The sequence below is a fragment of the Struthio camelus genome, chromosome 3, assembly GCF_040807025.1.
Source record: "Struthio camelus isolate bStrCam1 chromosome 3, bStrCam1.hap1, whole genome shotgun sequence".
Taxonomy (NCBI): domain Eukaryota; kingdom Metazoa; phylum Chordata; class Aves; order Struthioniformes; family Struthionidae; genus Struthio; species Struthio camelus.
The window spans coordinates 41,946,287-41,973,535 of NC_090944.1; the positions used below are offsets into that span (position 1 = coordinate 41,946,287).

The 27,249-nt window shown below is 42.8% G+C and overlaps 1 long non-coding RNA gene across 2 annotated transcripts; it reads right to left on the bottom strand.

Moving 5' to 3' along the window:
• Window positions 1-367: 367 nt before the first annotated feature.
• On the bottom strand, window positions 368-26,773 carry LOC138066711 (uncharacterized). Of its 2 annotated transcripts, XR_011140113.1 has the most exons (4): window positions 26,633-26,773; window positions 22,104-22,374; window positions 7,730-7,904; window positions 368-4,631 (listed from the first exon to the last, which is right to left on the bottom strand). It is a non-coding gene; the product is annotated as an uncharacterized lncRNA (long non-coding RNA). The 2 variants fall into 2 exon arrangements; XR_011140112.1 differs by lacking the exons at window positions 22,104-22,374; window positions 26,633-26,773 and adding an exon at window positions 10,855-15,012.
• Between the last annotated feature and the right edge of the window lie 476 nt (window positions 26,774-27,249).

Here is a 27,249-nt window from a genome sequence, read left to right on the forward strand (position 1 = left end):
TTATAACTCAAGTTTCAAGCTCTGCTACACTTGGAGGAGTTTGGCTCTGTGGCTGGCTATTCAGGCTCATCCCTCTTTAAAAAAATACTCCAGAATTACTTTCCCATACTTGGACAGCTATATTGGCTGACAGTTCCAAACTCTCTCCCCAGAGCAAATTCTCAGGATTCACACAGTTGAGTGACCTTTCCTGTTCACAAGACTGACTAAGATTCCTAGCATTTGTGCAGGCTTTGTAATTTTATACACACACACAAACACACACATGCATATAGATAAATATATGTATAGATAAATATATGTATATGTATATGTGTGTGTGTGTGTGTGTGTGTGTGTGTGTGTGTGTGTGTGTGTATGTATTTGTATGTGTGTATGTATGTATAAAAGGACTGCTTGGATTTTTAGCTCTCATGTGCCCAAGATCTCTGTCTATTCAATTTATGGAAATTCTGGCAAAAATCAGAAAGCATCAAGCATATTTTATACTTACTCAACTCATCTATTGGAGCATGCTTTTAAGAGCCTCTAGCTATTTATACACTTACTGTAAAGCAAGTGAGTAAATGTTTTGCTGGATTAGGATTTTAGTCAGGTTGTAAATTTTCAGAGATTGAGTTTGTGTTTGCCTGATTTAGGCAATAGATTTTGGTCCCTAGGAGCTGTCTCTGAAGCAATAATTAGAACCGCTCCAAGAACTGAGAAAATACACTGAAAATTGCTGTACTGTTTAGGATCCAATTTAATTTGGTGAATTTTTCCAGCCAGCTCCTCTAATAATAAAAGCAATAAGTAGTAATTTTTTTACCGATATTTCTCCTTTGCTAGGCCTCTGTCAAATATTTTAAAAAAAAGAAAACGTCTGATATTTCAGGGCAGTGAAAGCTATAGGGCTTGTTATAGTCTCAGTTGTTGCTCAGTTGTTTTTTTAACATAGGTTGCTTGTTGGCAAGAAATTTTTCAAAACAAACGCCTATCCAATCCAGCCAATATAAATCTTCCTCAAACACTTGATAAAATTTAATAAAACCTTGTCTTTTGCCTTATGTGGACATAGGTGGCTCTAAGGAGACTTTACCATAAGCACCAGGTTAGGTCATTGCTAAACACTTGTAGTGCTGTTCAGTTCATGACTGAGAAATTCGAAGCTAAGTGTCTATATATCTATAGATCTTTAAGCTCTGAGTATAACTGAGAGAGCTTGGGTCAATGCAGTCAGTAGAGCAGCTGTGAGGGATGAAATCCAGCTGCCTGAATGTCCATGTTGTCTGAGATACCGTGGGCACCACGGACACCCAAGATCTGCAGAGAGCTGGCACATCTCACATGTGCCCGATAAAAGGGCACGTGGGATAGCCCATAGTCACTAAAATAGCATTAGTTGTCTGTGTTGGGCCGACTTAACTGAGCCCCAGCTGTCTACCACAGGCAAACTGAACCATCCCTTATGCTGCCCTGCTAGGTTTTGAAGAGTTTAACTCAGTTGCTGAAAACAAGGCGTCTTGTGCCATTTGCAGTGCCATTGGGTAGCACACACTTCCCTACAGGGCTGGCAAGGGCGATCTGTGCCTTTTGGGGGAGCAGCAGGTGGTCAAGTCAAACACCACGAGCATCTCAGTCACCTGCTAAGTGAACTGTTGAACTGATCTCTAGGTGTCCAGTGGTTGCAATGGGGCTGAGACCTCTGGCACAGTTATCACTAGTGACTTGGTCTTCAGGTACCTAAGCGGCCTCACATCCCTTTCTGTGCCAATCTGAAGCTTTTCAGTAATGTTTATGCAGCTACTTCATTCTCCTACTGTTCACCCACACACTGCATTGCATTTTCTCTTCCACACAGAGATCCTTTGGCTTACTTATTTTGCCTGGACATTTTCAGACTTCCTCAGCCTCTTCTCTGCTGGCTCACACACTCGACCCATAAACTCTCCTCTCTGCGAACCAGCCTGCCACCGGAAATGCTCCAAATGGCAAGGCACCTATCACCAGCAAGGACTGGAAAGCAGCAACAAGAACCTGGAGCTGGAGACACCATCACTTGACTCCAACAGCATCCATCCTTTGGTGGGCCAAGGACATCACAAATATTGCAGCTTTCTTTCTGGTGATACTGTCATGCAATGCGTGTTTTCTTCTGCGCAAGATCATAGATATAGTTTCTTGTAAAATATAGTATACAGCTTATTTAAACTTACAATTACAATCAAATGTTTCTTGGCCTTTCTTTCATGGAAAATTGAAAAATGATTAATCTGATGTTACTAGACAGGCTTAGGAGATCAAGTTGGGCTAAAATGATTAAAGGAAAAAAATATACTTATAAAATTCTATAATTTTACATTTGCATGTCTATATATTCCTTTGCATATCTGTCACACTGATACAGAGGTAACAGTAGGTAGGCTTGTGCTCTTCAGGAGAACTATTTGAAGAGATTAATCTAAATAATAACCCAAAGAGGAAATTGAGGCAGCATCAACTGTGGTCAGAAAGAGAGAAAGAAAAAATAGAAACAAATTGTACTGTTTATAGAATTACAGCGTGCTTTCAAGCTGAGATGAACCCATCACAGCATTATACATTTGTCTGTAGGCTAAACATCACCTTCCAAATAATGTGGTTAAGAAAGCCAATAAAGTCTAGAAATACCCCGATCCCTGACCAGCCTTCCTCTGTCTTCACCCCTACCAAGGTCTTCTTCTGAATATTTATCTTTCACCACAGTAGAAGCATTATTACTCTTTTACCTCTGTCTTGTTTTGCTTCTCCCTGAATGGACAGCTAATGTCTTCACCTGTCCATTTTTACTAATCTAGATTCTGCTGCAGTTTTTTATAGATTCCTGCCACATATACATTAGTGAATCCTGAACATCATGGTCAGAATATTTTCTTTTTCTAAGAATAAGGTGATATGGGTTCCAATTTGTTTAGTCTTCAGCTAGACCATATTCATCTCAGATTTCAATTTAAAATTATTCTTCCAGTGTTAACGGCTCCCCAGGGACTCATCAGCTCTACAACAGCTATCTATCTCACCTGCTAGCCAAAGTGCTTCTAAACCGTGGAAAGTTTTCAATTTAACCCTACAAGTGTGTTGACAAAAGCATTAAAGAAAAAGAGAAAAAGAACGAGAAAAAGAAAAAGAAAAAGAAAGAAGAAGAAAAAGAAAAAACAGAGATAACAGGCTGTGGGCCCCAAGAATGACATTTACAAGTCATGTGGAATTCACTAGTTCATTGCATTAATTATCATAATGAAATGTCTTATTTCTTTTGATTGTCACAATACCATGGCAACCTCTGAGCAAGAAAGAAAACCAAGATTTTTAAAAATAAGAGCCTAATGTGTTTAACACAGTAGATGGTAGTCATACAGAAGAATAAATTTATGTTTCCCAGTTGTCTGACCTTGAGATGTATTTACACAGTAAACACTTCAATTTTTGGATAGGTGAATAAACTCACACGAAGCTTCGTGCAGCTGTGGAAGGACAGCTACTGGTCTCAGAGGCAGCTCATTTAAAGCCAGCTCAGATGTTGCTAGAAGTAAACAAAGTCACTCCTGCAGTGGCGTGGAGACATGCCCTTCCCATCAGATGTGGGGTCCAAAAGCTCCAGGCTGCTCGTATGAGGACTTGACCTCAAAATGGCTTGCAAGGTGCTTAAGGCCTTGGCTAGAGAAAGTTTCCATTAGTGGTATTCTGGCACTAGTACCTCAGGGATTTTTCTTTTTCTGTTTGTTATACTGTGGTATCATATTGGTGATATGGGGCCATCATACGACATGTAACTCCTAGTCCCAGATTAGCAGCAACCTGCAGTCTGATTTCAATTAGCTGGCAGGATGATGTTTCTTGACTGTCTGGTGTTTAAAGGAACTGAAAATCAAAACCATGTTTTTCTTGGTTCTCTTCCAAATCACACACTAAGGTACAATCTACCTCATTAAAGATTAAAACAGATGTTGGTAAAAGGAGATAAGTCTGAACCAAAGTTGAGATCTGAATATTCCCGAGCTTGTGGTTTGGGCTCTTCTCTTCAGAAACATAGGAGGAAACATTAAGCACTTCAAATGCTTGAGCTGGGGGCAAGAAGGACACGGACTAGGCAAGACCCTTCATTTTAACAGCCCCATGAAATCTTTCTCCCTGTGATGAGCTGCAGGCGAGGTGCCCGCTGTAAATCAGCAAAGGCTCCCCACAAGGCCCAGGGGGATAAGGTCCTGCAGAAACACCTTCCCGCCACTGCCTTTGGAGAGCTCGCAATTTAATGCACCTGCATGACAGGGTCACTATATAGGCCACCAAACCCCATCTTCCAGGAATCCTCCAAATTCAGAACACTTTTGTTGCCCAGTCCTGGCAAATCGCAAGCCCTTGCAGCTCAGGTTCCAGCACTGCTCGCCGGATTGCATTTCTGCAGTATGCCAGCTGGAGCTGCCAGCCTGCGTCGGATGCCTGTGAGGGGCTGCAGCTGCACGGGGAGCCTCCACCTCCCAGCAGCTGCCACGCGCCCACCTCCCCTCATGGGAGCTCCTGTTCCCTTATCTGACCCAGGGCGTAGGTGCTTTTCTTTTCCTGCACTGGATCATAGAACTGCCAGAATACTGCTGCCTCTTAAAACTTAGCATCTGAAATGAAAGCAAGAGACAAAGGTAGTTATGATCAGGGGGAACACGCAGTTACAATGAAATAATTATAATTAACAAAATATGCAGTGGTTGCAGCATCCAAGTGGCTAGTCAGTGGGAGGAACATAGGTATAATAATGAGGAAAAGCTGTTGTATTTTTTCTTTCTTGGGACATCATCTGGCTTCATCGTGACCATCTCAATTAACTTAATAGGCCAAGTATCTTTGTATGAAAACATCTTCTTGGTTTCCCTTGCTGGAGACTACACTGTGTTATCACACACTATAATTCTGATTATGAAACAGTTGTTTTTATAAGCCTCACTTTCCTGTTGCTTGGAGCTACCAGAATTTTTTTTTCCCAGGTTACTGTTTCCTCATGCTTCACTTTCTTCAGCAGTAACACTTTGTGCAGGTGAGGACTTAACATTTTAAAGAAAACCTCTTTGAGCGTGTTTAGGGTCTAATGATTGTTTTAAAATCCTTGTCATTATTTTCTTTCTCATATCAGTAGTGAAGAATGCAGGGGTTCCTAGAATTTCACCTGTGAGGACTGATTTGAGGGGTCTGTCATAATGCATTTGAAAATATTTGTGTGATATTTTCAGCTAAGAATCTGTGAGAAAAACATAATGCTGTGTGTGTCCAGTACAAATTTGCAAAACATGCAATTTTAGCTGTATAATTCACTCAGAGCTGAACACATTCATTATAGTGCTGGCCTGTGTTTCATGGATGCAAGTGGCTAAATAAAATACAGTGACTCCCTACAGTGACCCTAACTAGCTCTCTAGTTAACAAATGGCCGTATCTCCCTGTGCAAAGGGCTGGGGAGAGCAAAACTCGGATAAGCTGTGGCAACTGTACTGGCCATGGGAGCAAGACCTCCACCTGCAGCCTCCTCTCCATTTCCCTCTGCGAGCCTGAGAACTTGCAAACATTTTTGATTGGTTCACATTTCATACATCAGAAGAAACAATTCTGGGAAAATACGTTTAAAATCCTGTATATGCTATCAATTGCCAAGGCCTGGCTTGTATTTACATAAACATATAAGTCAGTGCATGCACCTCGTTTGGTCTATATGACATTGCTTCTGTAGGGTGGCCTTTCCTACTGCCCATAATCTCTTCTGGTGCTGCTCCATAGGAGCCAGATGCCTCAGGCGCCAAGAAATGCCAGCAAGGCCTGGAGCTGCCATGGGCTTGTGAGCCCTGGTGTTCTCCAGGGGTGGCAATGAACACCCATGGTTAGAAATAGGTGGATTTCTAAGCCTTGGGTTTGCCCCTACACTTTGCCTGCAAGTGTTCACTTCACTTATATTCACCAACTTTTTTTTTTCCTTCCAAGCTGGCTAGGCTTTCAGGCACCCAAAAATCACACTCGTTACCCCTGGGCTCTGGCTGAAGCACGGGCTCCCTCCTTGCCCCTATCTTGAAGCTGTCCATGGGAGCTGGCTCTTCCCATGCCTGGGCCACAATTCCCCCATGGTACCAGCAGTGCTCGGCAGAGCCACAGAGCTGTAGGTTGGATTCACTCTCAGTAGGTAACACTGGTCTTGCTGAGAGAGTAGGAGGTACACCACGCTGAGAATGCAGCTGATCAGAAAATATTTGACATTTTGTTTTGGTCCAAATGTTCTCACACTAAGAACATGCTTCCCTTTTGACTAATAATTGCAATTTCTCCTCTTTAATATTAAACACTTGGCAAAAAACTTGCACTAGCCATTTTCCTGACTACTTATATAAAAATGTAGTCATGCATTATTCCCATGTCGCAGAGGACTGTGAAGGGAGGTTTCGGGTCCTGCAGAAAGGTGTGTTGTGCTAAGTTGTTTATAAAGCCTCATCAAAAGGAAAAAATGTCTCTCCTCCAGGTTCTTCAAAAAATAAAAATAAAAAGATAATAACCTAGGTCTCAGGTTTGCGGTCATGACTGTCCAAGCACTACTTCCAGGCCATCTAATGCAGTAGCAGCCAACATCCCTGTTTCATCAGTGGTACCTGCCTCCCCCGGCCCACAGCAGCCAATGTCCAGAAAGGCCGTTTGGAAAGGAAAGGGTTTTCTAGCCCAATGAGTAGGGCTTATAAGTTTTTCTTTTTTAACAAAAAATCCAGTTTCCACAGTCCTGATTTTCTCATTGTCTACTCAGATGGCCATCCTATCCTGCACTCTCAGCCTCTCTCAGATATGAGGGCAAGGAATTTCACTCCTAAGTCATGCATTTTGGTAAAAAAAAAAGTTATCCTTCTGATGATCATGTTAAAAAGCTACAGCGCTTGGGCTCACTATATTTGGCTTCTGCTTCCATGCAAAGACTGTCCTTTTCAGAAGAACTAGAAACAAAGTTAGATGCCAGGAGAACTTCAAAAAGGCAGGTTCTTTGGCAAATGGTGCATCGCTTGATGAAGCTTATTAATATGTTGGACCTACTGGTCAGGGTATGTCATAGGTGGTATGAAAAACCTCCAGACATGCGAACATCATTCTAGAATTGGCATTTTACAGGTGAAACTTGTACGTTCGATCACCACTGCTACGAGGCAATTTTCTACTCTTAAAAAAAAAAAAATACTACAAATAGCCATCATGCACTTTTAACACCTGGGATTAAAAAAAAATACAGGACCACACCAGACCTCCTTTTATGTGTTTCTTTTATATATACATTTATGTACTTTCTTTTAGCGAGCGGTGGTAAAGCACTGGCGCTGCCTGGGCATAGGCGCCTGCAGGGCGAGCGGCTTTCCCACGCTGCGGCTGGGAGCGGCGGCGGCGCGGGGGCTCCCTGCGCGGAGCGGCGCGGTGCGGGCGCGGCCGGCAGGTGGCGCGGCAGCCGCGGCGCTCAGCTAAAAAAAATTCAAGCAGAAAGGGCTTAACGACAGCTACGTCTGTTCTGTGCCCGACCTCGCTTGCCTCGCTCAGCCAGATCCCACCAGCCACCTGCACGCACGGCAGCTGTGCCCATATGATTGGGTTTCAACTGGCCACACTGACAAGATATTTCATTAACAAATAATAATAATTTAAAATAATTTCAAAGGCCATACTTTGATTAATATTCCGGAAGACTTTCCAAATTTCCCATACTTACGAAAGACCCTGCATTTCCCCTCGTTCTCCTCTGCATCCTTCACCTGTGCTTGTCCAGCTTCTCCTACACCTTTTGATCTGCCCCGGTGCTGTAGCATCCTGGGTTATATCACCTCAGAAAAACAAAGAACTGGAGAGGCTTCAAAGTTTGTTGTCAAAAAACGCTGTCACAAGATCTGAAAATCAAAAGCATTTTCAAAATGATCGGAATTATGAGATGTCTAAGTAACCATGTTAGAGCTTACATTTTTTTCAACTATCATTTTTCTCATTGGAAAACAAATGTAATTTAAGTTATACTATTTTATTTGATTTTAAGAACACAACATCCATTAGAAAGTACATCATAAAGTATGTTTTGCCAGAAACATCTTCAATATTATACCGAATATGCCTGTTATATCCTTCTATGATTTACAGTGCTGCTTTTTTGTCATTAATTTTAAACATTTGCCAGATAGTGGTGTCAGGCTAAAATCCTCCGTGAGGACTTATCCACGTAGATAAACTGGGACCCCTTTCCTAATTTCCGGTTTGACTATTGAATGTTTTACTTTTTTCTGGAATTGCTTGCAGTTCAGCTCAGTTTTCTTGAACATGAAAGTAAGCACTACAAAAAAAAAAAAGTATATTGGATGGAAAATATAAGAAAGAAAAGATATCCTCATAATTGAGGGGAAAAAAGACTGTAGGAGCAGTGGATTATAGGTATTGGTTTTTGAATCTTCCTTCTAATTCTGCTGCAATTTACTGTATAGCTTCAGTTGAGTCAAATAATCACATAATCCCCTTTCACTGCCTAATTCAGAATCTGCAAGGATAATAGTCTTTTCCTACTTTGCAGGCCTTTTGAAAGAGATAGATGAATAGGCTAACACAGAAGTATTAAGTACTATTAGTAAGTACATATTAGTAAGTAGAATATACAGCAGCCAATGTTTTTACCTGCAAGTAAAACATTTTACATTACTGTGTATCATTTGGAGTTTAGCTGGATTATATATTTTTCCTTTTAAATCTGTCACTGGAAACTATGCGGATAACATCATAGGAATAAGGTACTAAAATTATGATGAAGAGCTTAACTCTTCATTCAGGATGAATAAGGAGAATAGATACAACAGAAGAATCAACAATTATGGGAAAAGTCATCTTTTTTCTACTTGAAATAATGTAGATGTTCAGCATTTCCTGCTGCGTAAACACATAAATAGAGGGATTTATTTTATTAAATAAAATGTGATTAAAACTGCGCAAGCCTTTTCCTCTTCAAGGTCAGCACTATAAGGGAGGTTGTCATAATCTGCTTGCTTTCTGCGTACTCTGACAATTGAGTTTAATTTTTCAGGTGTATCTGGGATCTAAAAACATTTGGAGTCCATAAAATACATTCTATTCCTGATAATAAGGCATCAGCTTAAAAGCTTTTCCTACAGCTAAAGTAAGGGTCCCCAGCTTTTTACTAAGATACAGCTTGATAAAAAGAGATCTTGTGGGGCACGAGTGCGCACGGCTCCCTGTTCGGTCCCCTCCAGGCCTGTAGCTCGCCTCTCGAGAGCTACTGGATTGCTCTGTGAATGGGCAGGATGAGTCCTGGGCAGCAGTGCCAGGGAGATACTTGAACTTCCCTATCTTAGCTTTGCATTTAGGTGAGAGCTAATACACTTAATGGGCTCTTGCCTTTTGTTAAGCTCTTCATCTGCAGCTCCCTCCTGCACTCCACGGCATGCCCCCACCCTGCTCCACGGTGGACGACCTGATCATTATGTGGTGCTAGAGGCGGCGGGTTTGTACAAAATCTGGGTTAAGGATCCTAGAGAGCCTGCCAGGCTCCAGCAGCCCAGCCGTCCCCATCGATTGGTGACCGCCCGCCCCCCCTCAGCAGTGGGGAGCTGAGATTGCAGTGCCAGCAGTAAGCACTCCTCCTAATTAATTGTAGCTGTCCTGCAATCTGTTAAGGAGCTGTGTGATGGCAACTGAACAGTGATAACTGGCACCCACTAATGCCAAATCATAAAAAGCTGAATTACTTGTTTGCTTGTACTAGTACTGGGGGGAGGGGAAGAAGAAGGGAAAAATACCATATGTTGTTTTTAATCTTTTCAGAGTTATTTAATGTTCCTCCAGCACAAAAATGCTTTTTTAGGAGTACTTTGCTTTGCAGGAGAATTTCTGTATGGCAATTTTTTTTCTTTTTTTTTTACTTTTCAGCCTGAATGCACACCATGCGGTACAACATTAGATGCTATTTTCTTTTTCTAACTATTGTTGTTTAATAAGTTGCCAAATTCAAAAAAAAAAAAGGAAATAATATTTTACGTGGTACCTGGGAGACTTACAGAAGTAATTCAGACGTGCTTGAAATAACCTTTACAAAGTAATCGGAGAGTTGATGCATTGCCCCTAGAAGAAGCACACGGTACCTGCCTGGAGCAGGACCAGGTGTAGGACAGGCTTACGGAGAGGCTGGCTGGCCACTAAAAGTGCTTTCTGAAAGACATTCAGCGCTGAGGTTCAGCAGGGTGGGTGTGCAAGGGCCACCTAGACAGTCATGCGTGCACAGAGGCAGCTACAGAGGTGCCTTCTGTGCACGTGTATCTTGCAGGTTATCTCCACATATTTAAAAATAAATCACAGTCGTTTTTTTTAATTGAAATTTTAGTGGTCACTGTGGACAAATACGGTGGCCAGTCACAATCAGACCTGGGGCATGCTTAGTTATATTAGGTAGGGGCATGTGTGGGGACCACCCCAGGATGCTGCACAGCCGGTAATTATTGCACATCCACTTTATCTGGATTTAGGAAACAGTGCCTGCTCACTTCTCAAGTTACTGCACATGAAAAAAAAAAGTCAAGACCAAGATCTTGCAGATATTAAAGTGGAAAAAAATGCTGAGCAGCCAAGGTTTTTGCAAGCTGTACACACTGAAAAAGCAATAAAAAGACCAATGTGGACATATATCACTACTGCAGAGGTTTCCTTCTTAGAGAGGGCAAGTTTACCCATAAATTACAGTGAGCAGAATATTGCTGCTGAACGCGAATCACATAAAGAAAGAAAACACACAGGAAAGACGAGAATAAATGATTTGAAAGGCAATGTTTCATTTTTCAGAAATAAAACCTTGAACTGGAAGCTCCTCCTTCGCTCTTCAGCTAAGGGGACTGTGTGGATTCAGTACAGCTAGCTGCAATGCACCTCTGCGAACCCACTGCATCACCTGATTGCCTGAAAGAAAAGCAGAAGGTGCTGCTAGGGCTGAGCATCCGTTTTTGCACCCTCCATCCTTCATGGTGGCTGGTTAAGGAATCTCTGTTGAAACTCTTTTTAAGTTAAATCTCAAGTTTTCTTATTTTTCACAAAAAAATGGCGTTGGCCTTCAATGGAAAATTTATATTTGTTTGTCCAAAGATCGAAGAGTCAAAGCCAAAGCACTTTGGCCAGAAACACGGAAAAAATTCTTTGGCACTGTGTAGCCAGTGCCTTGTGGGAGTCACTGCTTGGCTGCCTCCTGCCTCTGCTCTCCTCACCAAGCCTTGGAAGGACAGTATTGCCAAAAAAGCACCCTGGCAAACTTGTTGCTCTGGCATCGCAGCAAAGGAGGGAGAGTGCATGGAGGAGGAGCCTGAGCCCAGGAGAAGACAAAGCAGAGAGCCCCTCTTCAACATCTTTTGAGGCGTGTGGGTACGGTTGCTACCAGCAAGCTTCAAACTTTCAGGTGCTGATATTTCTTTAAAAAGGTAAAAAGTGTATTTGGAAGAAACAAAACCCCTCTTCAAGCAGTTCCAGTTTAAAAATCTTTTTTTTGGTTGTTTTTTTTGCTTTGCTGGGAGGAGGAGGACAGTGAAAGAATCAGCTTTTCACCACCAGCCCATAGCAATGCCTCTTGCTCAGATGCCTTAAAGCTCATTCTCTCCTATCATGTATGCTTGCCTTTGCTACAGACCTTCCAATGCAGCAGCAAGGAAGCAGACTTCTGATTTTTCACATACTGAGCTGAAGACAATTCATTTTCTATTCCCTAGCAACTGCTTATATAAGCAACTACCTGATGAGCGGTAAAAGTGCGATTGAGACCTACAAGCAAATAGACATTGTAAATAGTTTTCCTACCTGAAGTGCTGTAAGAGAAGCAAAAGAAAAGTCAAATCCAAGTGGAGATCGATTATTTTTTCCTCTCCTGAAATACACTTACGTAGAGGGCTAGAGCACTGATTCCAGGCAGGTTTTCCTGACACCAATATTCCCAGTCCCAGCTTCCCTACATTGCCATTTCCCAGAGCTTTTCCTGTAAATAAAGCAAGCTCAGATATTTCACAAATGCAGAAATTTTGCAGATTTTGTCAGATGTGAATTTGCTTACGGTTGCTCCCGCTGCCGGTTCCTCGTTCTTTGCTCCCGCATTGCACTCTTGCTTCTCGGCTGCCCCAGCTACCTGTTGGCCATGGTGGCTGGTGCTGCATTGCTGCTGATAGCAGCTTCGCAGGTGCTTTGGCTCTTCTAGCCAACAGCTTTTCACAGAGGGGGAAGAACTGCCTTTTCCCTTCCTCGCCAACCTGTGTCACCTCTGAATGGCCACCACATTCAGGCTGCGGGCTGCTGAAAAGAATTGTCTATAGAATGGAAAATAGCTGCTTTGACAAGTGGCATCTCTGAGGGCATTGTCTGTGCTTTTTGTTTGTTTGTTTGTTTTAAGCCAAAAAATTGAGCAGGGACTAGCTTGGACCCGAGAGATGTCCTGTGAAGGTTTCTGTGAGAGGCAGAGAGAGAAACACCGTTTGTTGCACAGACTGTAAAAAAAGGTGAGTTGGTTCTTCCCTCCTCAAGTCAGAATGCATCTTCTGAAAAATCTTTGCTTTATATTCCAGCCAAAAAGGTACACAGGAAGAAAATTACGGAAACTATGCTTTTGCTCACATCTTCCAGTTATCCCTTTCCAACAGAAGCAATTTTTTTTTTCTAATCACACTTTTAGTGGAAAAAATCCCTAAAAGTAGAAGCCCAGGCTAGACAGTTTTGCCTGATACAAAAATGGGGAGTAAGACTCCCAGCTCGTGCTTGCTTCAGTCTCCCAGTTTGAAGGAAGCAGGACTGTGTATCCAGCCCTGTCCATCTCGCTGTTGCAGATGAACTGGACACGAGCAGAAATGGCACAGATTTGTAAAGCTGTTTAGACCTCCTTCCTATCTGAAAGGTCCAAATCATTCAGAAGGCCCATAAAAACAAACAAAAAGACACAGGAGCCAGGTCTCATTGATAGTCCGTGGGTATTTTAAAATCTCTTAGGAACATCAGCAAGCCTTGCAACATGAGAAGAGCAAATACCTAAAATATTTAGTGAGGCTGACTCATTGCGGGGCTGGAAGTGATTGATTGCTTTGATACTTAAGTTTGTCTCTGGGCAGGTCCTTGAGCAGTACAAAAACTCTGGGTGCGAAAGAGGCATAAGGCAGAAGTATGATGTAGACTGGAGATTTACTATTACTGTATTAGAAAAGCCTGGACATAAAGTTGAAATGTCTGAGGAGAATCATCAAAAACACAATTTTTACTTAGTCTACTAGGTAGAGATTTGTATTTATGAATCTTTACTGTGTTTACACCCTTTTCATGTCCTTCACTGATCTGGTCCCTACCAGGCTCCCTCTTTTCTTCAACAGTATTTCGACAAAGTGCACTGTCATGCACAGGGAGAAAGGTGCGAGGAAACACCAGTTTCACAAAACTGAATGTAAAATAAGTGGTTTACGGTTGTTCTTGTGTTATATTACAGATGAATAGTTTCTCAGTTGCTCCTAAGTCTGGCATTCATAGCAAATAGTGTTATCAAGGGCTGATTCTTTCTTCAGGAAAATCGGTTTAGTTCACAGATGTAACTCCAAGGAGATTTTAGCTGCTGTGAAATACGGTTTCACTTTTTTCTGTTATATCAACAATATAGTGTCTGTGCTTGACAACACGTTTACTGCAACTGCCTAACCAGAAACTGGCCAAAACACAGGGTCTGGAAAGATAATATGAAAGAAAATCATCATCTAAAGGAAAACATTTAATTTCTGCTGCGATGCTTGTTAGAGGAAGAGAGGATTACAGAGACGGCACCAGCAACACGAAGGTAGGAAGGCCAGGCTGAGGAATGTTCATGCTGCATCAAACAGCTGAGAAAAAATAGCGCAGCGTGAAGATGAAGAAACAGTAAATCTACTTCTGCTTCTCATTCAGAAAATACGCTCTTAATATGTCCCTTCTGCTGGCTGTCAGCTGGATAATGCTACTGAATAATTGAATTTATAGCCTTGGAAAAAAATCAAATCTATGTAAGGACAGTACAATTCCTTTTCGGAAAGCAAGCAAACAAACACACACTCCTATAAGCAGTAGGCTGCCTTGCAAGAGTCCTCTTACTGGCTGTCCTCCGTATTCGGCCACGGCTGGGAAGGGCTCTGCACGCCCAGAGCGAGGGCTGCTCAGGCAAGGCAAGGCAGCGCAACAGCGTTTTGCCCTGCAGAGGCAGCTCGCTGCGATGCTGCTGCATCCCCTGGTCCCACGGCGCTCCTTGGCTTCTGCTCTTAGGAGCTGACTCGCTGAGACACCTCTCAAACATATTTGCTGGGTGTGACGCCAGCTCAGAGCTTGCAGTGACTTGCATTAAACCGTTATCTTAGAAAAAAATGCACAGGTAACACGCCGAGGCAGCTTATCTTCCCGTGTTTCCATTGGCACAGAACAGGCTAACTCCTCCTGCAGCTTTGAACCATTCAACAATTTCTTGTAGATCCTGAACTAGCTCACTGGGTTCCTCTCTTTCTCTTTGTGACTGGGACTCCAGTCAAGAGTCCCCAAAACAAAATTTGTCTTTACCTTTGTGGGAATGTGTGTAGGAACTTGATTGGGACTGATGAAACTTGCAGATTTGGAGAAACAGTGACCAACAGTGCCTTCAGGTAGCTATTTATATATATATTTCTAATTCCATACTACAGACATTAAATAATAGCAAGATCATATGAATTTTAGATAGAGGAGACACAGCGATTGCAGGTGGAATATAGCCTGGATGGCTGAAGGAATTGACTGAATACACTGTGCACCCAAAAGTTATCCTATTTTTGTTAGCCGTTGAGCACTGTATCCCTTTTGGAGGACAGAAATCTCAGATTACAATCTGTAAACACAACCTGCGTGAGCCCACATTCCTAATAATCTGTTGATCTAATTTCAGTGTTAGGAAGTGTACTAATGAAAATATATCTGGTTTGTAGGCATATATGGGTAAGAGCATTTTTGCAGAATAGGTATGTCAAAGTAATACGATCATCTTTATGGCAGAGAGAAAAACTAGATTAGGAAACGTGATATATAAGCCATCAAGATTTTAGTGGGGCATTTACCTTTTTCCATGATGGTGTATCATAGTAGGAAGATGGGCCACCAAGGAAATGAATTTATAAATATATTTAAGGAGTGACGTCGATGACAAAGATAGTGCTGTGCTGATGAAACCTCAGAGGTAAAGTCTAGGAAAGGAAACTCTCCAGCCAGAGCATAAAACAATTCATGCAGCTGAGGCCTGGGTTTAAATGGAAGGAAATATTTACCACAGCGGAGATATAAACTCCAAGGTGCGTTATCCGCAAAGCATTTCTAAAAAGACAAAGTAAGCACAGACAACGAAGCGGAATGTGGCTCCCTGAGCAATGCTGCTGGCATTAGAAAGACCCTGTTGCAGGGACCCTGTTGCTTTCTAAAATGGAAATGTATGTAGGGAAATGAGGTAGGGAATGACTCCATTATTTTCTGGCTCCTTGAGTGCTGCATATGCCACCTTCGGTGGCTGCTGAAGACGAGCGGCAGGACTTTGCAGTGGCCTGGGCACCCACAAGGCTGGTGGTGCCTGTCGAGGTCACCAAAGGGCTACTCCTGGCCATGGGGCTCCTTGGCTCCTACACAGCTCCCCAGAGGGCTCTTGGGACGTACCTGCAGATTTAACACCAGGAAAAATGTCAAGCGGCTACGAAGGCCACTCTGCACCCCTAGGTAGCCCGTGAGCAGTGGGACTGTGCTCTTGTCCTTGCTCACGATCAGCTGCCTCATCATGATGAGGCCACATCACCACATTGGGGAGCCTACTACAGCATTTGGATCCCCCCAACGCCCCTGGGATGTTTGCACTTGATGCCAAAGGGCAGAAGGAGTGCCAGGAGAAGGAGAAATATTTTGGGATCAGTAGAAAAACAGGTTGCAGCAGGGCAGAAGGTAAAGCAGCCAGCACTGAACCTTAAGATGATCTGAAAAAGAAAATTCGGGAAAAGGTGAAGATTTTCATTGAGTACACTGTATCAGTAAAAGTACTTTGGGGTTCATCCGCATCCTGTGCATGCCAATAAAAAACCCACATATGTTACATCTCACTGTACGATGTGGTGACTTTCCCAATAATTTTAGCAGGAAGTAGAATAACAGAAGTAATAGAGAACTGTGATGTTTTTTCAACAACACTCTCTCCTGTAGACAAAAGTGATAGATCCTAGTGAGAGAGAAATAAAGCTGAAAATCAAAGTCAGTATTAGCCCAAGAGTACCTGAAAGCTGTATTTTTAGGCTGTACTGTAGTAGATGGTTTTTAATCATCAGAGAAACAAGATATATGAGCACCCATATAGCAAAGGCAACATGTAGCGGGAACACTGATTAGATTTTTTTCCTACTCTTCCCAACCTGACTTTGTCCTGTATTTTCAGTCTCCAAGAGTTAACGGAAGGAGATACCAGGGTCTACAATAAAGTACTGAGAAAGGAGACTCCCTCTGGCGTTTCCAAGGTCTTAGTTAATAGAAATCACCCACTCGGGAATCGTGCAGGATTCCCAGGCTTGCAGAAACCACGTGCCCACAATGACACCCATCAAGAAGCACAGAAATTCCCCATACCCTATCCTGGTCAGTACACAATTACCTTTTGTTTCCCATGTGCCCTGGGAAAGGAAAGTGAGGTAGAGATCTTGCTATTTCCAGAAATATGGTATACTTCTCCCTGACTTTTGATGAGTTATAGAAGGTGAAATACTGCTCTTGTCCTTTTGGTACAACACAGTAACCGTATGACACAGTAATCTTTGTGGACGACTCAAGGTCCAGTTGTATCAGGAAGTAATGGCACCCTGTGGTTGGACTGGATATTCAGAGTTTGGAGTACTATGCTTATTTGTGCCTGAACTCTGTTTTGGCTGTGCGTGTGTGAGAAAACTTGTGGCTATTTTTTCTGCCTTGCAAGACTATTTAGGGAGGGGTGGAGACAGCTGTGGTGAGGCTGAAAGCCACCTTTTGTTCCCCTGAGAGGAAACTGGAGAGGATATGTGAGTATAATTTAATGAAGGAAGGCACATTTCTCTTTGAACTCCCAGCAGACCTGAAACTCAGAGGAAGTTTGAAAGAAAGCTGGGAAACTTGGCTAAAACGACTTTTTGAAAGTGCCTGCAATGTTAGGAAACTCCACAGCTAGCTTAAGAAATATGTTGTTCTCTGCCACAATATTGCATGCTCACATCGAACTTAGAAAAGAAAACCCCCCCAGGCTCCAGCTCCTGCGGCCTGGGTCGTAGCCCCGGGGCTGCAGGCTCCGAGCCCTAGGCTGCTTCTGGTGATCGCGACCACGAGTCTGTGAGTCATTTGCTACCCTGGCTCTGTCCTGGTCTCCTCCATTTTGCTACTCGACTGAAACTTCAAATAATGCTCCATGATACCTTCCTTCCTTTTCGTTGTGCCTTAATTTTACACCACTTCTACAGAACTGATGGTGGCTTTTCCTTTCGCCGTTAAGGAAACTAAGCGTCCTTGGCTTTCCTTAGCGCTTCCTTAACTAAACACTCCTCTGAAATCTCACTCACTTATCTCCCAGCTTTCTCTTACCATTAACATAAATGTGTGCCTTTCTATTTCAGCTGCCATTTTAGTCTGAAAAGTGACTATGAAATTGCTTTAGTCTGTGATGTGCTCCCTGAAAGAGTTCACTTGGATCTTATTTTAGCGACAAAAATAAGCTTCTCCTGCTATAGCTGCCAAATCAACACAGCTAAGAAAATACAAAGTGGAGACTGTTTCTTCACTGGTATCTTAAAAAAAAAACCCACCCTATTTATGCAGAACCTATTCATTTTGTTCAGACTTACGCCATTCCAGAGCCTGCTCATGTAATTAAGAAAAGTCTCAGGTCCTAATTTGCAATTGTCTAAACTTTGAGAGCTGTCAACAGACCTGGATGGGCAAAACTTGTCATATTGGTGCTTATGAGCTTGCAGAAGAAAACTAGGCCTCGTTTGCAGATCACAGATTGGCTCTGCAATCAGTTTAGTGCTTGGAGCAGGAAACAGAAATCGGCTTATCTGTATGCTGGGCATGCTCGATTCAAAAATACTTGAGATCTTCAGTGTAATTTTTGGCATAGCTTTCTGTGAAGACACCCAATGTAAAGGACTTTTTTAAAGACTGCACAGTCAAATTCTGTAGCCTTTGATTCGCTTAGGCCAGGCCTTCAACATAACCCGCATGGGTTTTAGGTGTAAGATGTGTAATCGACTATCTTTACTGCGATGAAGATACAAAGGGATAAAATTGGCCACTATCTTATCCTCATACAGCTACGGTTATAAGGACATTGTACAGGTTTATCTGCTACCTTTAGCTGCTTTTATTTTTTAAATCATTCACTCCCGATTCGAGTCACCCAGATTTATAGAGCGAGTATGTCTTCATGCTGGGATTTTGTTGCTTTTGTGTTCTTTATAACCTGGATCCAACGTTTCAACTTAATTTGCCTTCTGAGTTTTCATCGTAAGCAAGAACACTGAATCATAAAAAAAAAGGTCTCAGAAGAATCTCAAAGGATCATGCACCCCTGCTTTGAGGCAGGATCAACTGCATCTTTATCGTGACTCTCGGACATTTGCCAAAATGTTTGTTTTTGATGATATCCAGTAAGGGCCTCCCAGAACCTCCAGCACTTCACCGTATCTTAAGATTTGCTGCTAAGGTTTTCTTTTTATGTCCAGTCTGAATTCTCTTTCTACATTTAATCTCACTCACTCTTCTCTTCTCTGCTGTGCAGATACAGAGAAAATCTTTCCCCTTTCCTCCAAAACATTTTATTCCACATTTGAATATTGTCTTCCCTCATTCTCTTTCTGTGCACAGCAAACAGCTTCTCTTCATTTGGTCTTTTTCATCAAGTTTTCTGGTCCTCTGATCGTTCTCACTGCTACCCTCTGCAGTCTCTCTGCTTACTTGCTGGCTCTCTTGAAGTCAAGTGCTTCAAGCTTTATTTGTAGTAAAGGTGAGGTAGCACAGTACTGTTTTAAATCATTTTAGAGAAAGTCATAAATGGTAGCAGTACCAAAGGGCAGCCCAACAATGTCTTCTTTAAAAAAAAAAAAACAAGTAGAGAATAAGAAGATATATTTTGTGAAGAAAGTCAGCCTAGCAAGAGGCCAAACAAAAGGATAAATTTTCCAAATTAATTAAATATTTTTTTTAAAAAATCAAAATATTCAAAAAAAGAATCCTTCCCTTACATAGCACAAATGAAGCGAATAAAATACAGGTAATATTTCCAGACCATGAGGCAGCTAGTATAAATTTGGCTGAAAAAATCTGCAGCAAGAATGATATGATTTTAATGATATGGAGGAAATAGAGTGTGCATGCAATTTAAGGAAAAGAGAAATCCCCTAAGCATGAGAACGAAGCCTCTCCTGCATCGGAAGTGGGGTGGGGAGCGAGAAAAATGATGTGAGGGAGAAAGATTTCATTTCTCTTAGAAAGTCTAAATGAAATTGATATAGCAAGACAGTTGCTTTAATGGTTTAGTTGCCAACATTTTAAGGTAAGACCTTAGGTCACAATAAATGACAACGCAGCTAGCATCTGAAATAAAAAAGAATTCACTTTGCGGGAGAGAAGAGCAAAGAATATGTTAATACATGCAGCATATGCCTACTCCTGTTCATACAGACAGAACGAAAAGATGCTTATATGATTTTTTTTTTAATGCTTTGGAGATACATTTATATTTGACAGTGCTTTCACCAAGATGAAACACATGTGCAAGGCCAGAGCTGGTGTGGTTCATTTAGCCTGAAGAGAAGGTGCTGCTGGCAGTGCTGTGATTTCTGGACCCACATCAGGATCCCCCGAGGGTGGTGGGAGCGCGGACGGGGGGACCGGGCTCCCTGATTCTCTGGGTCTTGCCTGAGTGCCTCATGCAGTGTCTCTTGTCACTATTCCTCCTTGCAGAAAATGAAAAGGGCGTATTTTGAGCCTGTAAAACGCCTCGGGGCCGGTGGATGACAAATACTTTCTCCAAGAGGGAGTTTCTAGTTCTAAAGTTATTTCTCCATGGATCTACCAGGCACCCTGTTGGGGTTTGTGTGTCTTTCTGACACAAAAATTACATATGTTTTTCTCCTGAGGTTGCAGTAAAAGTTTAGCTGGTCCATTCCACTGCATATCCCCCAAACAATAAAATGTGCCATCCGCTCAAAAGTTGCAATTTGGTCTATGGCCCTGTAGAACTTAATCTCAGCTCACCACCACTCAGGTTACAGAGAGTTGTTTCCTCTCCTTTTTGACTCATCCTTCACTCTGAATTACCCTACAGGGCTCTCAAGTAAACCTACAAGGCTTCTGACCTCTGGTCTCTCAAGCATAATTCAGGCAATCAGTTGCTGTCGTACAGAGCAAACTATTGAGGCTGAGAAAGCAAGAGGAGTGCTAAAAAGAAAACTGCTGCAGCCTAAAACTGATATAAAATGAAGGAGGAAAGGCAGGACGGGACAAGGCTGTCTTCCATCCCTCATTTGTGCTGCATTCACTTATGCTACGTATAACTTTCCTTGCTGCCAGCAACAGATTAACCCAGCACACGTAACTGACTGCCTGGCCATCACATTTGTAGCTCGTGTCATATGAGATTGTGTAAAAAGTAGGCAAAGTAAAAGAGAGCATTACTGAAGTCTAGTCCCAACATATTATGTATTAACATTATAGTGTAAATATTATAATTATTTTTATGGATTCCAGTGCAACAGGGTATATGTGTTTCAAGAAGCCAAAAAAAGATGAGAGAAACTGTTTCCAAGGTACTAATCAAACACTCAAAACTGTGATTTTGCCATCCTGAATCTCAGGGTAAAACAGATTCAAAGCTGAATATTTCTTTCAAAAATCTGTTTCTGAGAAAATGGGATCAAATCCAGGACTTCGCTGAGAAGATGAGTGGCAGAATTCATGCTGGCTTTGCTAGCACAGGAATCTGGCTGTTAGGGAGGATGCAGCAAGACAAGCTGATTCGCTTTCCTGGAAGCTGGAGATGCCTTCCTTACCCCCTCAGAGGAGCAAGCTGGAGCTTGTGTTGGGCTGAATTAATAGATCTTAGTGTTTCTGGAGTCATTTGGACTGCATTTGTTCAGCGGGCAGCTGGATTAGGTTTGGGGTTTGGTCAGTGATAGCTGGTATTTCACCATCAATAACTCAGATTACTACACTATGTTTTCATAATTCTAGCTCTCATCTGGGATAGTGCACACCTCTTCATGTGTAAAATAAGTTCTCAGATAATGTGCATCCTCATATAAATCTGCCAGATTTATAATGAGTGAGGACAGAGGGAACGGCAAGCAGGAGAGAGGGAAGAGGCTGTGAGAGAAGGTCCTTGCAGAGAAGGAAGGGGATAGAGGGGAGGCAAGGCAGGGCCCTGGCCATGTAGGGAAGCTCCAGGCAAGTTAGCTGCCTACAGTCTCCTGCTGAATCACAGGTCTGGATTTTTTGTTTAGGCATAACCTCTGGAAAAATGTCAGTATGAATAACCAGTCGATGACTATCAGATATAAAAAGGCACACCAGATGCACTGCTGTGGTAAAGCGAAAGTTAATCATCAGTTTAAACAAATCCTCAGCAAGTGAAGTGAATGAGGAGGCTGGATGGACAGCAGCTAGGTAAGGGCTTTCTTCCCTCTCAGCTGAGTCCAGGAAATCATTACTGTGGCAAGAAGAATGAGAGAGGGCAGACAGTGGAGTCGCCCGTGCTTCTGGGCTCAGATTACACAAACCCTCACGCATTGCTTCATGGAACAAATCCTACGAATTTTGTTGGCTTGTTCCCAATGAGGTTCATCCAAATAAAGGATATATTCCTAAATTTCACATCCTCCACATACGTGAATCACAAAGGCAGCATAGGTGTTATGGACAGGCTTTAATGGCCTAATCCGCAGCATTCTGATTGCTCCTTCCTCCTTTTGGGAAGCAGGCACTTGAACAAAAAGGAGGGAAGATACTTTAATACATACCACAAAATAGTCACAAAGTCCTGGTTCACTCACCTCTTCTGAGACCCACTGGAAGAGCATCTTGGGCTAGGGAGGCTGATCCAGGCCTTCTCCCCTACAGCAGTACCTCGTTTTCCTTGCTGTTGGAGGGTTCTATGAGCATTTTTCTACTTTTCTGCCGTGAAAAAGTTTCCAGGAAACCTGAGCACAGTTCCTACCCGGTGAGCTGAGGCTATTCCTTATCATCTAGAAATGAAAGCCATGCAGACAAGATTGTCTGACAGGATCTTCTTTATCGTCTACAATCCGAGAGCAATGTAGGTCCCTGTGAAGCAACAGCAAGCAAAGAGCACCCTGTAAGACTGCACCCCTGAACCACAGGAGCCCTGCAGTGATTTTAAATAACCATGAGCAGCTGTAGAGGGTCTTATATGTTAATATATTTCCTGCAAACCATGGAGATAACTTCTCCAGGGGCTGAAAGGCTCTCTTCAGAGGGAGTATAAGCCTCCCTGCAGCAATGCAGCCAGGCCACTGGGAAGCCTTTGGCTCTTGCTATATTTCTGTTGACTCCTTGTTATATATGTACGTGGGAAAGACTATTTTTAACTCTGAAGGGAGTGTTGCCTCAAAGCTTGTTGCTAGTAGCAGAGGATGTAACTGCCTTTTAAAACAGAGCTTGATGAGTACACAAAGGGCTTGCTGTAGTGAGGGCCTGGACTGGGGCGCAGGCAATCCCTTCCAGTCTTGTTTTCATAACACTCAACACGGTTATGCAGTCACTCCTTTGCTCATCTAGCAGGGAGGGGGCTTTGAAGCACCCCAGCGTGATGCCTGCTGAGGAGCAGGGCCGCTGTGGAGTTCACTGCCTGGGATGCCCTGTCGATCTTCCTGGTTCAAGATGCAAAATTGCCCTTCTAGATGTTAGCAAGAGTCTAATCTAACCAAAGCAAGTAACAACTGCTGGGAAAAAAAAACAGGGTGATAGTAAAACAGCATACCCCAATTCTCTTCAAGCACAGGTCAACTGAAGATCCCTACACTTTGTAAAATATGCTGTCAAAAATACTGAGGAGTTGCAAGCTGCACTTATTATGTGGAGAAATTTAACTCAGTATTTTACCTAGAAAGCGTCCGAGCCTCCAAGTATGCCTAGATGATAAGATGATTATTCAGTTGATATTTATTGTTTTTCTCCCCTATATTACTATGCTATTTCAGGTGTGCTGGCATACTCTACTCTGACTTCACTTCTTCCCTTATGACTAATCTATGATGAAGACATTTTTGTATTTACATGGAGAGAGGTAGCACCTTAGTGCTGGTGAAAAGGCTTTGCCAAGTGAGGCAGAAGAGAAAACAACACCTCAACATTTCTTATCTGTCATTCACCTATACTCCTACAACGCAAGGACTTCAAAGAATATCCAATTGTATCATTCCTAGTAAAATGTACAGTACTTTCCAACTTAGAGGGCTAAATTCTTTCCTCTGCTGAGATTTCACTCTTATTGGAAGTATGATGTCAAGGTGTATTTCTGCCTCAGACTCTACCTCGTATCCAAAGCTACTTAAAGTTGTCAGGTAACTTCAGATTCGACCACCGGCTGAAGAACTTCAGTGCACCTAATGGTTTTTCTCCCAAAGAATGACACTGTAACGACGAGAAATTTTGCTGAAGAAATGGAGAAATAAAGGATACAACTGCTTAGCATGCATTAAATTTAGGCTCTGTAATAGAGGGTGTAGAAAAAGCCAAGCCAAGAGGCAAGAAAAATGGAAGATTAATACCCAAGAAGTAATACTGCTTCAACTCAAAAATGACAGTGATGTGGAAATTTAGGCAGGATTAGCATCAGGCTTAATCATTATTAATGCAATGCTTAGAGTTGATTTTCCTACGCTGGTCCAGACTTGCATTCACAATAATGTTCTTGAGAAATGAACATTATTATCCTTGTTTTACAGTCAGGTTAAGCTTTTAACTCGTTGTTACAAGAGGAGCTGTTGCAATGGCTGAGGCTGGAAACTTTAGACTGCCATATCTCATTTTCACCACCTAATTGCACCCATTTTGCCGGTGTCCTAGGAAATCTGCAATCCTTTGTGCCAGCAGCCTCTGGTTTAGGCGATGTACAACTGGTCGGGCAGGGGAAGGCACCAGAAAAGTCCCACAGGCCTGACCCTACAGTGAGGCTGTGAAAGCTTTGCACTCTCCCCCTGGTCCAACCCCGACCCTGCTTGCAGCATTTGGCTGCAGCGTCCTGCCAGCCACCTCATGCATCAAAAGAGGATTGAATCAAACGTAAGGTTGGCAGTTAATATTTTCACCAAATAGATGAACTGTGTGCTGCTCTGTATATCATCTGCAAGTGGCATATCATGAAAGAGTCGCTACCAAGGTTCCAAAATATATATCTCCTGGCAACTCTCAGCGCTGACACTAGTGCTTCTCGGTGGGTGGTAGGAGCAGTGGGTCAGCTCAGCAGCTGCTGTGCATCCTAACTTTCAGAACGCCTCTAACCTTCATGAGCCTGTACCTGGAAATCCCAAAACTATCTTCCAGCTCCATTTTCACAGGCCACAACCCCTACTATTTAAAACTTTAAATCCTAAGCAACATTCAAGAACCTTCACCTTCTCTAATAGAAGGAAAATTTGAAAAGAGAGAATGACATACTCTTTCTTTATATATATATTGTAGCTCTTTTAAAGGCTACTTAGCAGCTGGAATAGAAATTACTTACTTGGGAACAGGAGGCTGCATCATCAAGGCAGTAGCGCATTTCTTCATCAAGGCAGTAGCGCATTTCTTCCTTTGCAATCAACTGCTTGTGGAGCACTAGTTGCATCAGGAGCTTATGACCACAGCTGCACAGCTGTGTGTTCCCCTGTGAGGTTTTAGTAAGCAGAATTTGTGGCCCTAAGCCACAGTCTGTGTCTTTTTTGGGCTGCTACGGTCAACAGAACAGAATGCCATTCCTTTAATTTTAAATCTGAACATTTAAAGTTGGATTTTAAGGGGAATCAGGGGTTTTTTTGCTAGCTGAGAACTAAACTGGAGCATCACCTATTGCCACTTCAAAGGCACCGCAAAGTCATTTGTCTCCTTCCAAATTGAAAGCAGGGGGACCTAAAACTGCAGCCCACTATATGGATTACTAGAGATTTAAAGACTTTTTCTTTCATAGGAAGATTCACATAACAGAAATTTTAAAAGACATATTTAAAATTATACAGTGGGGACATTTATATTATGTTTTACAACCTTGGGTTATTTAAGAATATACTACCTTACATAAAATCTTTTTTATGCTCGGATCCAAACTCTTTTGTCTTGATTATTGCAGCATCTTGACAGTGGCAGTCCTGCTCTGCTTTCACCTGTTGAATACCCCCCAGCAGAAACCGTTCTCCACACCCACTGCTGTGATCAGATCACCCTACTACCTACAGTCAACCAGAGGCTCCCCCTTTCCCTGTTGTATCCTGTGTGAGAGACTTGCTCTCACGTTTATACGCTTCATATCCTACCATCACCCTGTTCTCCTCCCTCTTTTAACATTGAAAACGGTTGCCACTGCTAACTGGCTTTATCAAATGCCCCCTGCTAAAATTTTCAAACACCAGCCCCTGGGTTTTCCTCCATCCTGACCCTCGTATTTGGAGAAGCTCTCTAAAATCACCTGCAAGCAATCAGTTTTGAATCTTTCACGCTCCTAATTAAACCCGTCTTGTAGCAAGCCCTACAAAAATCCAGGTGAACTGTAAGCTGTGACCATTTGACCTCTGCCAACTGTATTTACACCTAATGTGTTTGTTTTCCCTATATCTATCTGCTTTCTGTCTTTACTTCCGTGACTACAGCATGGCACTTCCACCTCTTTGTACAGTCCTTAACACAGTGGGGTTTCAGTTCATGGCTAGGGGTGCCAGGTGTGGCTGCACTAATACAAACCACAAATGATACTTGTTGTTTAGACATCCCTGTGAGCCCTGTAAATGTCTCAGGTCAGGAGCTGTCTTTTGTGCAGCACCTAAAACCACTTGCTTTTGAAAGATGATCAGAAATTGCTGAATGAATGTTTTGTCTGTCGTTAACCTCAAAGGAGCGGTTTAAATGATCGGTATACGTATTGATTTACTCCAAGTAGTGAAGCTCCTGCTCTAACTACTTGCTTTGTCACTCTTGGGTCTTTTCTTCCCACCTCCTCCATCCCACCCACGCTCTCTGAGCACCTTCTGTGTGCAACTGCAGCAGCAGGGACAGTGTGGAGTCACTGGTAGCTGGTTTCACGGAGTGCCTGCCAGTTTCCCTTCTCTGGGTTAGACCTTTGCTTTGGTGACTGTGCTGGTTTTGTTTTTCTTTTCGTTTTTCTATTTTGAGTTGCAATTTTTTTTTCACTCTGCCTGCATAGGAAAATTTGTTTGCACCCAGATTCGAGCCATCTGTGGTGTGTGTAGGAGAAGAAGGAAAGGGAAGGAAGTGAAGGGTATGAATCCAGCGCTTTGCTCAGGGCTGGGTCGCCTCTGACCTCAAAGGGAGTTAAGCAATGCCGTTGGACATGCAGGCAGTGTCTTACCTTCCTAAGTGCTCACCAGTCCTCAGCAAGCTCACGGTCCAACCGACAGCACTTGATCTAGCAGCTTCTCTCACTGGCAGATGCCAAATGCTGCCAATTTGATGGCTGGCGATAGTCGGCAGCAGCCGCGGGCAGTGGTTCCCAGGGCGACTTGCTAGGTTTGGCGTGCCTACAGCATGGGAGAAATTGCAGTCAGCCTCACAGATATGCTGCACGCACACTTCTGTGTTTTTCTCCCGGGGTGTGGCATGCTGTCCTACTTTGAGCACAGAGTGTTTCTACTGTCGTTCTTGATTTTTCTTTATATCATATTGCATCCAGAGAACAGCCCAGTTCTTTACACTGCTGCAAAGCACATCTTGCCACGTACATTCCCAGTGGGAGGACAAAAGTTCAACTGTTTTCTGAGCAAGGCCCAAGCGAGGCCCTGGCTGATGCAGCAGGTTTTCAAAGCCTGTGGCACTAAGGCTTGAAGTGCAAAGGGCCAACTTTTATTTTTGCCTTGGATATTTGTTCTAGAGCAATGGTTTATGGTAGGGAGCTGAAATATGAAACCTCCTGCCAGTGAAATTTAAGTGTGGGTAGACTGGTTTAGGAAAACCAGAACTCTTCCCTGA